The sequence below is a fragment of the Mustela nivalis genome, assembly GCF_964662115.1.
Source record: "Mustela nivalis genome assembly, chromosome: 16".
In the NCBI taxonomy this organism is placed as follows: domain Eukaryota; kingdom Metazoa; phylum Chordata; class Mammalia; order Carnivora; family Mustelidae; genus Mustela; species Mustela nivalis.
This window is the reverse complement of record NC_139035.1, coordinates 65,287,835-65,301,904: the sequence shown is the minus strand read 5'-3', so window position 1 is coordinate 65,301,904 and position 14,070 is coordinate 65,287,835. Positions and strand designations below refer to the sequence as shown.

General features: G+C 44.9%; 1 long non-coding RNA gene across 2 annotated transcripts; it reads right to left on the bottom strand.

Moving 5' to 3' along the window:
* Positions 1-5,041: 5,041 nt before the first annotated feature.
* Positions 5,042-9,164, bottom strand: LOC309850010. Of its 2 annotated transcripts, XR_014304013.1 has the most exons (3): positions 7,625-9,001; positions 7,247-7,509; positions 5,042-6,588 (listed from the first exon to the last, which is right to left on the bottom strand). It is a non-coding gene; the product is annotated as an uncharacterized lncRNA (long non-coding RNA). The 2 variants fall into 2 exon arrangements; XR_014304012.1 differs by having other exon boundaries at positions 5,042-7,509; positions 7,625-9,164.
* Between the last annotated feature and the right edge of the window lie 4,906 nt (positions 9,165-14,070).

The window sequence follows — 14,070 nt, the reverse complement described above, 5'->3', positions numbered from 1 at the left end:
AGAGAAACAGAGAGAGAAACACAGAGAGACCAATATTTTCAAGATGCTTCCCCCTCTCCAGCCACGGTGACGTGCAGGGTCCCCCCCCCCCCCGATCTGGGGACACACCACGCTATCTCCCTTCAGTGGTGGTTTCTTAATTCTCACATTTTAAGTGTGTGGATTCCAGACCATGTGACCCAAGGAGGGACATGCAAAGAACAAAAAGTTATAAAATAGTGACAGGCATCTACTCTAAGTGCCGGCACATATCACCTAAAGAAATTAAATTCCTAAAATCCATATATAAGTATGCAGTTGACTCGGGTTCAGGGGATTGCCGAGAAGCCTACCCCCCCAGAAGCAACAGCGTGACTCTATCCTGGGATGGGGTGAGAGAAAGCAGACTCAGGTAAGTACCCCAGAGGCCCCGGGGGGGGCGGGGCTTACCTGGGAGGGGTTCCTGACCGCAGCCAGGGAGCAGGTGTCCGAGCCGAGACTGGGAGCCACGCCGGCCACTCGGTAAACATCACTTTGTGTGGCACCTACACAGCTGGCATCCGGAGAGACGAGAGCTCCGCACAGGGGGCCTCACTGACTGGCTGAGTCCTGGTTGCCCTCACTGGGGCTGGGATCAAGAGAGGCCCAGCAGCTGCTGTGGGGTTGAGCCCAGAGCAGAAGGATGACACAGTGCTGGCTGGTGAGTGTTACCCCAGTAAGACTTATCTTTCCAATCTGGGCAACCAACTGACCAGACAAGGAGGCTGCACATTAGGGGTAAGCAGCAGAGTGGACAGCTCCAGACCCATCCTGCCAAGACTGAAACCAAGCCTCAACCTGACTGAATAGGTCTTTCCACTGGACCCTCTCTGAGGTCCTTAATGTTCCTCTCTACTCTAATTTTTTTTTTTTTAAAGATCTGTATGTTTTGGAGAGAAAACGGGGGTGGGGGAGCCGTGCAGAGAGGCAGGTGGAGATGGAGAATCTCGAGCAGACCCCTCACTGACTTTGGAGCCTTATTCAGGGCTCAATCTCGTGACCCTGAGATCATAACCTGAGCTCAAATCAAGGGTCAGACGCTTAACGCACTGAGCTACCGGATAGCCCTATTCCTCTCTACTCTTACGACTGGCCCAGTGCATCCTCATAAGGAATACTAAAGTCTGTGATAAAGAATCATGAAAACCTACAGATTTTTGTAGGACTCATGCCGATCGCCCTTGATTTCTGCTGACTTATACACACTCTAGTAAAGTAAAACAGTTTGCAAATACAACTTCTTCTCTTCCATGTCATGAGCCTGAATTAACACAATCCATTTCTTCCTTCAGATGACTGCAATCTCTGTGATTAGCTGTCATGTGGGGACCCTATTTCCAGTTGTGACCTCATCCCTGTAGCCCAGATAACAGCTTACTACAATACCCACTCCCAGTGGGTTCCGTTCACTTGACTTCTTGGCTTACAGTTCACCAAAGTGCATTCCTTATCCCTGACAGAGAAGTAAAGTGTTTATCAGAGCCTCAGCCCTCTCACAAGCTCAGTGCTCTTTGGGAATATGAAAGCTTTATTGTTGTGGTCATATGAAGCTCATTACTCACTTGTGTTTTCTGTGTGTAATTGAGAAAAGCAAGGCTAATAATGAAATTCAATCACTGAAATAATGGATCCTAGGCATAGTCAAGAAGGCATCCACTGAAAAAGACATTTATAAATATTCCAGGAAGGTTCACATGTTCTTGGTGCTGTGCCTCTGTTAGTTTCCAGGAATGCCAGCTGTTAATAATTAGCAGAATGTGTCACACATTACTGAAACCTCAAGGAGTTCAGAGCAGACCTTCCTCTACCCAGGAGGTGCCATCAAGGGAGGACGATGATACATGCTTCTCCCAAAATCTCCTCCTGCCACAGCCACTCTGAGAACAAGGAAGGAGAGACAAGCAATTGGGTGACTCACCTTCCCATTTGGGTCTAATATAAGGGACTTGATTTCCACTGACTCATATTAAGGTTCTTGGATGAGAAAGGTCTAATGGTGTAACTCTTCAGCTATGAATATGTTTCAAGACAAAAGAGGGTATTTATGCTATCATTTCATTAATTTTGAATAAGATACTTGCAGGAAGGAAATTGGGGTTTTCCTAAGAATATCTAAAACTGTGAACATTGGTGGATGCAGTCTCCAAATCACCTCCTAAAAGATCAAAACTAAAAGACCAAAACTCTTTTTCTGGGAGAAAACAATCTCACAGCACTCTATGACAGAGCCAGCACTAGCCAACTTTTAAATCAGTCCAACTAGTATGATTTTCCATTGTACTTTTTCAAAATACTTCATTCTCTCAGGATTTCACAAGATTTTAGCATTCTGCACTTCAGTTTCCAGAGGTTTTCACTAATTTATCTTTCTACTCTTAAAAGCAAATAGCGATTTCTGCCATTTCTAAAGACTATCTCAAGGTCTAGACACCTATACAAAGCTCCGTGTGGTAAGACCATTAGGGATTTCGTAGAGAAAGAGCCAGGTTAAAGATCACATGTACAAAAGGGCATTTTCTCTTAAATAAGATATTTTCTTCTTGTTCTTCCTTTGCTCCATTTTTGTTAAAACAAAGATAAACTCGAAATGGATAAAAGACCTCAATGTGAGACAGGACTCCATCAGAATCCTAGAGGAGAACATAGGCAGTAACCTCTTTGATATCAGCCACAGCAACTTCTTTCAAGATATGTCTCCAAAAGCAAAGGAAACAAAAGTGAAAATGGACTTCTGGGACTTTATCAAGATCAAAAGCTTCTGCACAGCACAGGAAACAGTCACCAAAACAAAGAGGCAACCCACGGAATGGAAGAAGATATTTGCAAATGACAGTACAGACAAAAGGTTGATATAAAGAACTCCTCAAACTCAACACACACAAAACAGACAATCATATCAAAAAATGGGAAGAAGATATGAACAGACACTTCTCCAATGAAGACCTACAAATGGCTAACAGACACATGAAAAAATGTTCATCATCACTAGCCATCAGGGAGATTCAAATTAAAACCACATTGAGATACTACCTTACACCAGTTAGAATGACCAAAATTAGCAAGACAGGAAACAACATGTGTTGGAGAGGATGTGGAGAAAGGGGAACCCTCTTCCACTGTTGGTGGGAATGCAAGCTGATACAGCCACTTTGGAAAACAGTGTGGAGATTCCTCAAGAAATTAAAAATAGAGCTTCCCTATGACCCTGCAATTGCACACCTGGGTATTTACCCCAAAGATACAGATGTAGTGAAAAGAAGGGCCATCTGTACTCCAATATTTATAGCAACAATGGCCATGGTTGCCAAACTGTGGAAAGAACCAAGATGCCCTTCAACGGACGCATGGATAAGGAAGATGTGGTCCATATACACTATGGAGTATTATGCCACCAACAGAAAGGATGAATACCTAACTTTTGTAGCAACATGGACGGGACTGGAAGAGATTATGCTGAGTGAAATAAGTCAAGCAGAGAGAGTCAATTATCATATGGTTTCACTTATAAATAGCATGGAGGACATGGGGAGATGGAGAGGAGAAGGGAGTTGGGGAAAATTGGAAGGGGAAATGAACCATGAGAGACTATGGACTCTGAAAAACAACCTGAGGTTTTTGAAGGGGCAGGGAGGGGCAGTGGGAGGTTGGGGGAGCCAGGTGGTGGGTATTAAGGAGGGCATAGATTGCACGGAGTACTGGGTGTGGTGCAAAAACAATGAATTCTGTTATGCTGAAAAGAATTTTTTTTTAAAAAAGTAAAAAAAAAACCCCATATTATTGTGTTTTAGTCTTAAAATAGAATCTCATTTTGTCTTCCACAAAAATAACGCTAACTGTCACTTTAATCAAATGCATATACTGAGTATCATCCCTTGGCGAATTTGACATTTCTGACCTCAAGAAGTTTTCTGTCTTTTGCTTTCCTGGCAGAAGGGGAGAACTATGCAGCTTTCACAAGAATACATGTGAACACCGCACTGGGCTCGTCATCTACTGACTCAGTCTCTTGAGGGTTTTCTCTTAGCTTTCTACCCAGAGTCTCTTCAATACCCTACTTCCTTCTACTGAAGGGCTCACACAAACTTTTTCATCCCCTGGTTCCCAATTTAGTGTCTCCTTCCCAGGAAATCCTCTTGTAGGTCCTGTCTTAGGCTAGGAGAAGTCTTCTTTGTGTTCACTGGCATTGGATCTTTTTTTCCCCTTTTCTACCACTTGTGACAACTCTAATTATCAGTTGTCATTTCACCCGCACTATAAGCTTCAAGAGTAGACGTGCCCTTTCTGTCTTTTAAGGTAGGTTTATCCAAGTGACTAACTCAGGACCTCCTCAGAGTGTGCTCTCAATAAATACAGTTGCCCAACAAAATAGCACCACGTACCAAACTAAGAATTTCACAGGGTCCAATGGAGCGTAGACGAGAGTCATCTAATTGAGGCAAGAAGTAATATATAAGCTGAGATCAAAGATGTCCATCCACATACCCAGAGACATATACAACAGTACAGGGGAAAAGCCAAGCATCTAAGGGTCTAGGGAAATGTAAGCAGAAGGAAAACCATACACAAACACCTGGAAATGAAAAAGAGTAAGCTGCATTTTATACTTGCATGATTTTATTAGTTCTGATTATATTGCCCTGAAACCTGGATTTGCCAGACTCTTGCTCTGTCCCATAAATGTGAAAGCTGGTCTAAAAGGTCATGGAAATACCAATGACCCCTCGTGTAGAAGAAGAGAATTATATTCCATACAAGAAAAAGGGGCAGGCTTACAGGAGCCAGAATGGCAAAACTGTATCAGCTACGATCTTTTATCTTTCCTTCTTTTTCTTTTTTTTTAACTTTCTTTCATTGCAATTAATACATAATTACCTTAGCAAAAAATGACAAAATCCAGACCACAAGTCACTGAAGCAAAATGTAACTTACCTGAAATCCCAACATCTGGGTAACCTCATGTGCGCCCTTTCCAATTCTCACGGCATAGGATACACAAAACTTTTTATGAAAATGGCATCCTACATTAATCAATCATCTGTAGCCCATTTTATTTTTTAAGACCTTATGATCATCTTATGAGTGCACTGGAGAGGGAGCAAAAGATTTAAGGAGTAAAATGTAAAATGCATAGATGTCTTGAAGTGCATTTGGAACGATGGTAATCTCACGGAGTATGACTTTTCAAACCCTGTGTTACAGTTATGTCTGTCATGCACGAACTGACATTCTCCACTGTCCTATTCCGTCACCCCGAGGAGCTGTACAATTTCCTCCAGGCTGCATTCCACTGTTACTCCTATTACTTTCATATAGAAATCAGTACTGCTGATTCACTTCCCTGGGAAAGTGTTTTCCTGGGTTCTGGTAGATGGGTCACATCGGTGAGCACTCAGACACAAGTAATACTGGTCCAATCACACAGGTGACTGCCCCTAGTGGTCTCCAGCTCCCACCACTCTTTTTTTTTTTTTTTCTTTTCCTGAAGATTCATTTATTAGAGAGAGAGAGAGAGAGAGAGAATGAGCAGGAGGGGCAGAGGGAGAGAGAGAGAATCTCAGTCAGACCCATGTTGAGCGCAGAGCCCGGCGCGGGGCTCGATCTCAGGACCCTGAGATCCCAGCCTGAGCTGAAACCAAGAGTCGGATGCTGAACAGACCACACCCCCCGGGCACCCCAAGCTCACAGCACTCCCAAGTGTCTCTGGTCTGAGGAGGTGGTCCCCCGTCTCCGTGGACTTACTTCCCGTCCTTGCTGCTCACGATTCCTTCTAAAGATGAGGCGACTTTCTCTTCCTAAAGCATCCTGAAGCAGCCCACGTGAGCCGAGGCCACTGGGGAGAAAGGACGAGGACGGCGAGCTGGTCTGCTCCCAGGCTGTCTGTTGGCACGCTGGCTCCTACAGCTGTGGCCTTGAGAAGTCCTGTTCACTCACGCTCAAGGCCATGGCTGTACGAACAGCCCTGAGACTGAGGCACTCGGGGCCGCAGGGGGGGCTGCCGGCGCGTCTTTCTCAGGCCTTGCAACACGGCGCTGGTTGTTTGGAAATGGACACTGCGAGTTGGCCTCTCAGCCCCGTGCACACTCCTGACAAGGAAAAGCAGTTGCTGTTTGTGTCTTGCTGTGGTCTTCAGTCTCCAATTTCAAGGCTATGCAAGGTGGGCTTTGTTTTTCTTTTTTTTTTTTCTTTCTTTCTTTCCTTTATTTAATTATTTATTTTACTGATTTTATTTTCCTTGGCCACTTAAGTGGTTAAAAGTCTATTTAAATGTATTATTCTTTTCTCTAGAGAGTCAACAAGATTTCCAAGATCAATATTATAAACTTCAGGGACAATTGTGAACGGGTTGTTCAAGTTAATACGGCAAGCCGTCCAATGCTTGCTCAGTTGTCTTCTCCAACACATGGAATTAGAAGTCTTGACTTGCCAGAGGGAGCGTTGGCTGGTAATTGAATATAAAAAACCAGGACTATCGCTGACACTCTCCCGATGATGGTGAAGTCTTCCCACTTGGCAGGGTATGGATTGGAGGCCTCTTAATACACATTCTCTCAAGATATCTCCCTGAAAGTTCTACAGAAAAAGATTCATTAGGCAACCCTGGCATTTAATCAGCGATGATTATCTATTTTTTGCCACAATGATCAATGACAAAAGAAGAACAGTCGATATTTGTGTCTGTGAGATACAATCTTCTCAAGCCCAACTGAATTGTATCAATAGTCAATTTATTTCCATTTAAATAATGCATTTCCAACCAAGTTTGGATTCTGGTTGTGACGTGCTGTCAGAATAAGAAATAGACTGGCTGCTGTTGCCTGGGTTGGAAGTACATTCAACAGTTAAGCAAGTGATTAAACATTCAGGACTGTTGCCGCTGCTTAATTAGAGTTGGAAGGAGTATTTCAATTCATAAAACTATTTGCACGCTGCTGTCATCTCAGCTAACTCTTACATAATCAGCAGCTTCTTGACCCTGCCATGTTGGTCTCCTGGGATAGTCCCTCCACTGTACCTTTATTATTCTGTGTGCAGTCTCTCAGGAGATCCTTCCTACAGAGCAATGCTCTAACTGCTGAAGATAGGCCCCCTAGGGTTCCTCTCTATCCTTACCGGAAGACCAGCCTGATGCACCCATCTCAGCAGGGTTGAAGTCCGCCAAAAGGAACCATGGAAACCCACAGAGGTCTGGGTCTCCCTGGCAGGTCTTCCTAGGTTTTTGCTGACTTACGGCTGCTTTGGTGAAATTATCCAGACGGTTTCCAAATTCAGGCTGCAACTTCTCCATCCCCCTCGTGCAGATCCATGCAGTAGGTTTTTTTCTCCTTTAGATGACTTCACGTCATATGCCAAATGCGGCTGGTCTCCGAGCCCCTCCCTTCCAGCCAGCGCCCCCTCCTCCCTGAAGACCACAGAGCAGGTCACAGCAACGCCGCCTCCGGGTTCCTTCCGTTTATTTGACGTCTTGAGATTCTCCAGGGTGTCTTCCATGCCCTTCATAGAAAAACAAAAAAAAACAAAAACAAGGAAAAGCATTTTTAAGGACTTCAACCCTTTTAGAGGTTGGTATTTTTTTTCAAATTCTGGAAGTCTCCATTATCATACTTACAGAAGCTGATTACACACTTTACACACTTGTTCTCTCTATAACTGAGAAAGGCAAGACTAAAACTGGAATCCATCCATTCGCTGAAGGCAAGGATCCCAGGCAGGGGTGGGGAGAAGCGCAGTGCCCGATTCATTCACAAATGCTCCAGGAAGGATCCCCGTGCTTGTGACGATTCTGTCCCTTCATGAGGCCCCTGGTCTGGGTGTCCGCGGCATTGAAATCAAAGGACCTGCCTCCATCCAGGAGGTGCACTCAAGTGCTGGTAACGACAGGCCTCTACCGTCCTCTCCCGCTGCCACCGGGGCTCGGGGCTTGAAGGAGAAAGAAAGGGGGAGAAGTGTCTGGGGGACTCAGGGCTCCCCTTTGAAACTGGAGCCCGGCTAAGGGTGTTGGCATCCGCTGATCCACGCTTAAGTCTGCCCACCGGGTAAGAAAAGTTCAGCGCTGCAACTCCTGGCAGCTACAGACAGGTTTTTTTTTTTTTTTTTAACAATAACAACAACAACAAAAAAAATTAAGAAAAAAAAAAAAAACTTGGCTGTAATTTTTCTTTGTGACTCAGATGTTTACAGGAAGAAAACTGTTCAGTTTCTCTGGCTGATGAAACCGAAAGTCATAGATGTTGATGGCAGCAGGAGTTTCGAATGATTTCATAGGGACACACTCCGGGCCTGAAGGACAGCAAAGCTGGACACAGCCGGCCCTCGTCCAGTGGCTCTCGCTGTTGCCTTTGCCTTGTCATCCTTCAAAACATTTCATTCTCCTCTGCCCTTCAGGCGACCCTAACATCCTGTAGGTCTGAGTGTGAGATCTTTACTGATTTCTCTCTTGCTGCTACAAGCGGTGATTCTTTATTTTTCCTGGAGGCCTCAAGAGCTACATACCAGGGTAGTGGATTAGCCTTGGTTGTGTCCTGGGACATTCTCCGAACGGATGGAACCCAGTGCTTAGCTCGTCACCCTAAGTTCACAAGGGACAGAATTCGGTTTGGTTCTTGGAGTGGGGGAGAGAGGGACCGACTGTGTTCAGGAAAGTGGAGACCGCAGTGGTTTCATCCAAATCCTTCATGTACCTGTAAATAGAAGAGTTATCCTGTACTGTAGCACCACTGAGGCCTGAAGACAGCATTTGGCTGTTGCGGATTTTAGAATCCATCCTGGGGGCAGCGTGCTGATGTCGAGAAGCGGGCTTTGGCTTTCTTGCCTGGAGGAGGCTCAGGGAACTTGCCGGCTGGGGTGGGCGCTGGGGTAGGGCACAGCGGGGTGGGAAGAGAAAAGTATTGGGCAGTGATATGAAGTAAGAAAACATATCTGGACACAAACTATATTCTGTGGTATTATCCCAGTTTCACAAAACAAGAGAGCACACGCGCACACACACACAGCAGAATGCTTCGCAAGTTCACGGGCACGCTCACTCAAGCGCATAGCGCCGTAGTGTTGTCCTAAGTGCCGCGGGGCCGCGCTACCACGGGGGGCGGACAGCATTTCAGGTCATGGCAGACAGGCTCTCCGGGCTCCTCAGAGGCAGAGGCAAGTCTGCTGAAGGTTTGCAGGAAGGAAGTGGCCGGAGTTCATCTGTTATCTACGTTGTGAAACACGTTAGTCTTTCTGCGGAGCCTGGTACACCACGGTCTCAGGTGTGCTCGAGAGGAAGAGAACATTGAAATGTAGGTCTTAGAATTTCCCAAGTAGTACATGCAGTTTTTCATTTAACCTCTTTAAGTCTGGGGTCAGCTTAAAAAAATATTTTCTGAAATTTTTTTTCTTTATTTTGTCTGTTTAATAAGTGAAAAATGCTAAAATCTTGAAACGTAAGGAGGACTTTGTCCAATTTTCCATTCAGTTTTCCCAATTTCTAATATAAATATTGCACGTACATATATGTGTGTATTTATATATGCCTATAGAGAGAGAAAAATAAGCTATAGCTATTTTTAGTAATATGAAGGAATATAAAATGATAACAAATAATAGATTTTTATTACTATTAGGAAATACATAATTACAACTATTGTACATTTCAGGGTCTTCAAATTTTTAGGCTGAGGACCCCTGTAATCAAAAGGCAGATTAACGGGAGCAGAACAACTTTAGGTGCAGAGTGTGAGGACCCCACCAAGAAGCGAGCCACAGAGGCAGCCGGAGGCCGGTAGACCGTTCTGAGCCAAGCAGGGGGCAGAGGTCTGAGGTCCCGAAGGTAGGTGATTCACAGGCAGATGAGCAGAGATGTCTGGTACCCAAGCTTCGCCCTGTCAGGCAGAGGAGTGTCCTGGTCATCTCTGGTCATCTCTCCCCCCGGCGCAGGCCCGCTCTCTAAATTCTTTTAGGCAGGTCGAAGGGAGGAGAAGGACCTCTCCTGAGCAGCTCCAGCTCCACACACGGCCAAGTGGCCCCTGAGGGGTGGGCATCCCGCTGACCTTCAGCAATGAAATCCCACTTCTGCCGAGGCTCTCTGTCTTCCAGTCCATTTCTAATTAACGACTGAGATGAACTTGTCTGATTAGATCACAGTTCGTGTGACAAAACTCCCCCAACTCTTCTTCAACACTGAAAAGACCTTTTGTCAACAACATATAGGTAGATGAAGAGAAAGTACTTCGTGTCTTCCGGTTTTGCCCTTTATGTGTTTTATTTATTTGCTTATTTATTTTTTGAGAGAGAAAGGGAGAGAATGTGAGTGGGGTGAGAGGCAGAGGGAGAGAGAGACAGAGAGAGAGAGAGAGAGAGAGAGAACCTCAAGCAGACTCCATGCCCGGTGCGGAGCCTGACGCAGGCTGGATTGCACGACCCTGAGATCATGACCTGAGCCCAAATCAAGTCAGACGGACGTTCAACCAACGGAGCCTCCCAGGTGCCCCCTATTAAGTTTTCATTTTGATTCTACTTAGTTAATGATGCAGTCTCTGTGGAAATCATTATTTCAATTTGTACCTTTATTCTATGCTTCCTACTTTCCTTTTTTGTCAACATTTTAACATGTGTTCCCCACAGGGGATGATGTTCCCATCGTCCCCTCAGGACAGGGGACTTGGGGAGCTCGCGAGCGCCCTCTCCTCACTCCTCAGCCGCGGGTCATCTCCTGTGCATTCTGTTTCTCTTCAGTCCTGGTGTGGTTTGTTTGAGACAGTGACAGACCTAATTAAGATGGTTGTTCATTCTTACCTACCTTTTATCCCGAATCATTTCCTGGCGTTATTTATGTGTTTTCTTATTAAATGTGATTTCCAAAATAGTGTTTTGGTGGATGTCTCCCCCCCCCCCCCAAATCTCCTGGCTGTTAGCTGTGCTGGTTAATACCAGACAATCACGTTTTAGGTCCTCACATTAAAATAAAATTTTGGCTAGATATAAAACTCTAGTTTTTCAAAATTAGTTTTCCTTTGATGTAGGTTGGGGACACCTCCCTGAAGCCATTAGGGTTCCATAGGGTTTGGAATTCATATTTTGAGTAACTTAAGAAGGGGTATTTAATTCATACACTATACGTAGTATATGATGTACATGGCTCAGCGGGGTCTAGGTTATGACCCCGAATCGAACGAACTGATACTTGTACAACAAAACATGTAAAGCCACTAAAGCAATCCCATTCCATAAATACTCGATCCTGCTCTTGGGAGCAAGGAGAAGTCCAGCAAGAGAATGATGGTGGCACACGGACACAGAGAACGGGCTCCGACATCCAGTTTATTGCCTTGGTAGGGTTGCCAGAGCAAAGAAACCCAGAGTCTAGTTCCGTGCCTGCCTCCTAGGGACTCTCACTAAGTATATTTACTCAATGAAGAAATAAATATTGAGTACTAACAGATGAGTCAGCACAGCTAATAAAGGACAAGTAAGTGTCATCTTGTATTGAAAACCATTAGTAGGGGAAAAATCTACTTCCTCCAAACAATAGCAGACACTATCATACAAACGTGACAGAACAACGGAGTCCGTCCCAGGAGCAGAGCCAGCCTCTGGGGATGGTGGCAATCAGTGCATTCCCAGCTGGGTCACCTCCCCCCATACTTTCAGATACTTACACAAACCCCACACATGACCTGCTTCAACAAAGCGCCCTCTCTCTGTCCCTGCTCCTTACACCTCCCTGAAATTAATTACAGGTGCGATCACATCCTGAAAGAGCTTCTCATCAGTCTTAAACTGAATATAATTCCTTTACCCCATCTCTTGTTCCTTTATCAAACATGCAGTTGGACACACCACAAGATCCTACAACTTTTGCTCTTTACAAGGTATATGTTTATTAAGTGACTCCTGATCTCAAGACAATTCTTGCCTTTGGTTGGTCCAAGTTCAGAGGGAAGCTGTGGGGAGATGGCCAGACACGCGACCCGTAGAGGTGGCCACAGATGACGGCTCATTCTTTGTGTTCCAGTGCGCATTCCCACCTCTCACTTCTGCCCGCCCACACGCTTCCCACTTACGCTGTACTCTTCCTGCTCCCACACCATGACTTTTGACGTGTGCTTTCTTACTACTTTTCTTTTGTTTGGAATCTCTTTCTCTTGTCTGCTCTTTGTCTCAGTCTTTTCCAATGCTGACCTAATCCATTTTGGGTTAAGTCCTTCCTGATGCCCCACCCAGAATAACTCAGAGCCTTTTTTTTTTTTAATTTACTTATTTATTTTAGAGAAAGGGTGTGTGCAAGCAGGGGGAGGGGCAGAGGGAGAGAAAATCCCCAAGCTGACTCCACTGCGTGTGAAGGCTGACTCAGGCGGAGATCATGACCTGAGTCCAAATCAAGAGTCAGACACGTAATCGACTGAGCCACCCCAAAGACCCAGCTCAGATCTTCTTACTGCCTCCTTTCATTGACCTCTTTAATTTCTGGTAGGGGATTTGTCACAACTAAAATAAATCTACGGTTTTCTTCCCTATTAGAAATAAATTCAGATTATAGATACTTTGTTCAGAGGCAACAGAAGCCATGTGAAGAGTGAGTTCACTCCTGTGTGCATTAAATCCTGTCCCAGACCATGTTCCGCTGGGCGATGCTATCGACTCTGCAGTTACCTCCATGCAGGGCACAGAAGCCTGTGTCTGGAGTGAACTGGCAGGGGACTTGAGAGACAGGCATGAGGGACGCTAAGTCACTGTCCTATAATCTAGTTTCCAACCCACACCCACGCTGCTCTCTGACTCAAACTGTCAGCCTCCACCACCCCATACATCCCAGCTAAAGACAGACTGCTGGTATACTGGCTTTCTCAGTTTAAAAAATGTGTATTTTATTTTGTTGTTAGTTCCAAGAATCTGTATTCTTATTCTTCCTGGGTTCTGCCAAAGATGTTGTCTATGATGTGGGTTCTTGATGCTTTTGAATTCAGAACTGAAAGCAGGCCACCTGTACCTTTTATTTGTTCTGCCGTGTCTCCCTTCAAACCAGGAGCACGGAAGGGCACGAACAAACGCGGAACAAGGGACGGTGGTCTACAGGGCATCGCACTGGAGGGAAAAATAATCAGCCGCCCTTCTGAAATATTATGCAACCAAACTTTATCTTTGAGATCTCTAAATTCTATTGTTGTGGAAACATTTTACTTAACTGATTAAAATGCGGGAATATTTTACTTAACTGATTTTTAAAGGGTAATAATCAAGCCATTCCTGTTGATGGGATTGCATTACTACGGATGACTGATGTGAATACAGAGACTTTTCTTTATAAGGTGCTTCTGAGATTTCTGTCAATGGGGTCATCATAAACCATAAAACACTGTACATCAGAGAAGACACACAAACTCCTATCTGACTGTAAAATGACAATGACAATAATGTTATTTGCATTTATTGAGCACCTAAGGTGGGGAAGGGGAGAACTCCGACCAGTGTTCTTTCTTTACACCCCTCGTTTTTCTCTTCGTTACATGTCCCCATGAGCACGGTATTGTTGCTGCCGTTTCACACCAGTAGAAAATTTCCTGTTGTTTCTTAGGAGCTCAATGCGTATTTACTGAACGGACGCATGGATAGGTGGATGGGTGACATGCTGGCTTCTCACCAAGGCCACCATCATGCAGTTGTAAAATCTGGCTTGGGTGCCCTAGGCTGATGGCCAAGTTCTACTTCATCATGAAACACCAAAGTCCCGTCATGATTTTTAAAATGCCAAGATGGTCATGGTCAATTATTTGAGACACTCTCACACAGAAGAAGGGGTGAAAAGTTATTCAATGTTGTTTCTGATAGAAATGAGTAGTCCTGGGTGTCTGGGTGGCTCAGTTGGTTAAGCGACTGCCTTCAGCTCAGGTCATGATCTTGGAGTCCCAGAATCCTGCATCAGGCTCCCTGCTTAGTGGGGAGTCTGCTTGTCCCTCTGACCCTCTCCCCCCTCATGCTCTCTCTCAAGTAAATAAATAAAATATTCTTTAAAAATGAGTAGTTCTGGGCTAAAAATAACAGACAATGTTTGAATTTAAACTTTGAATTTTCTAGAAA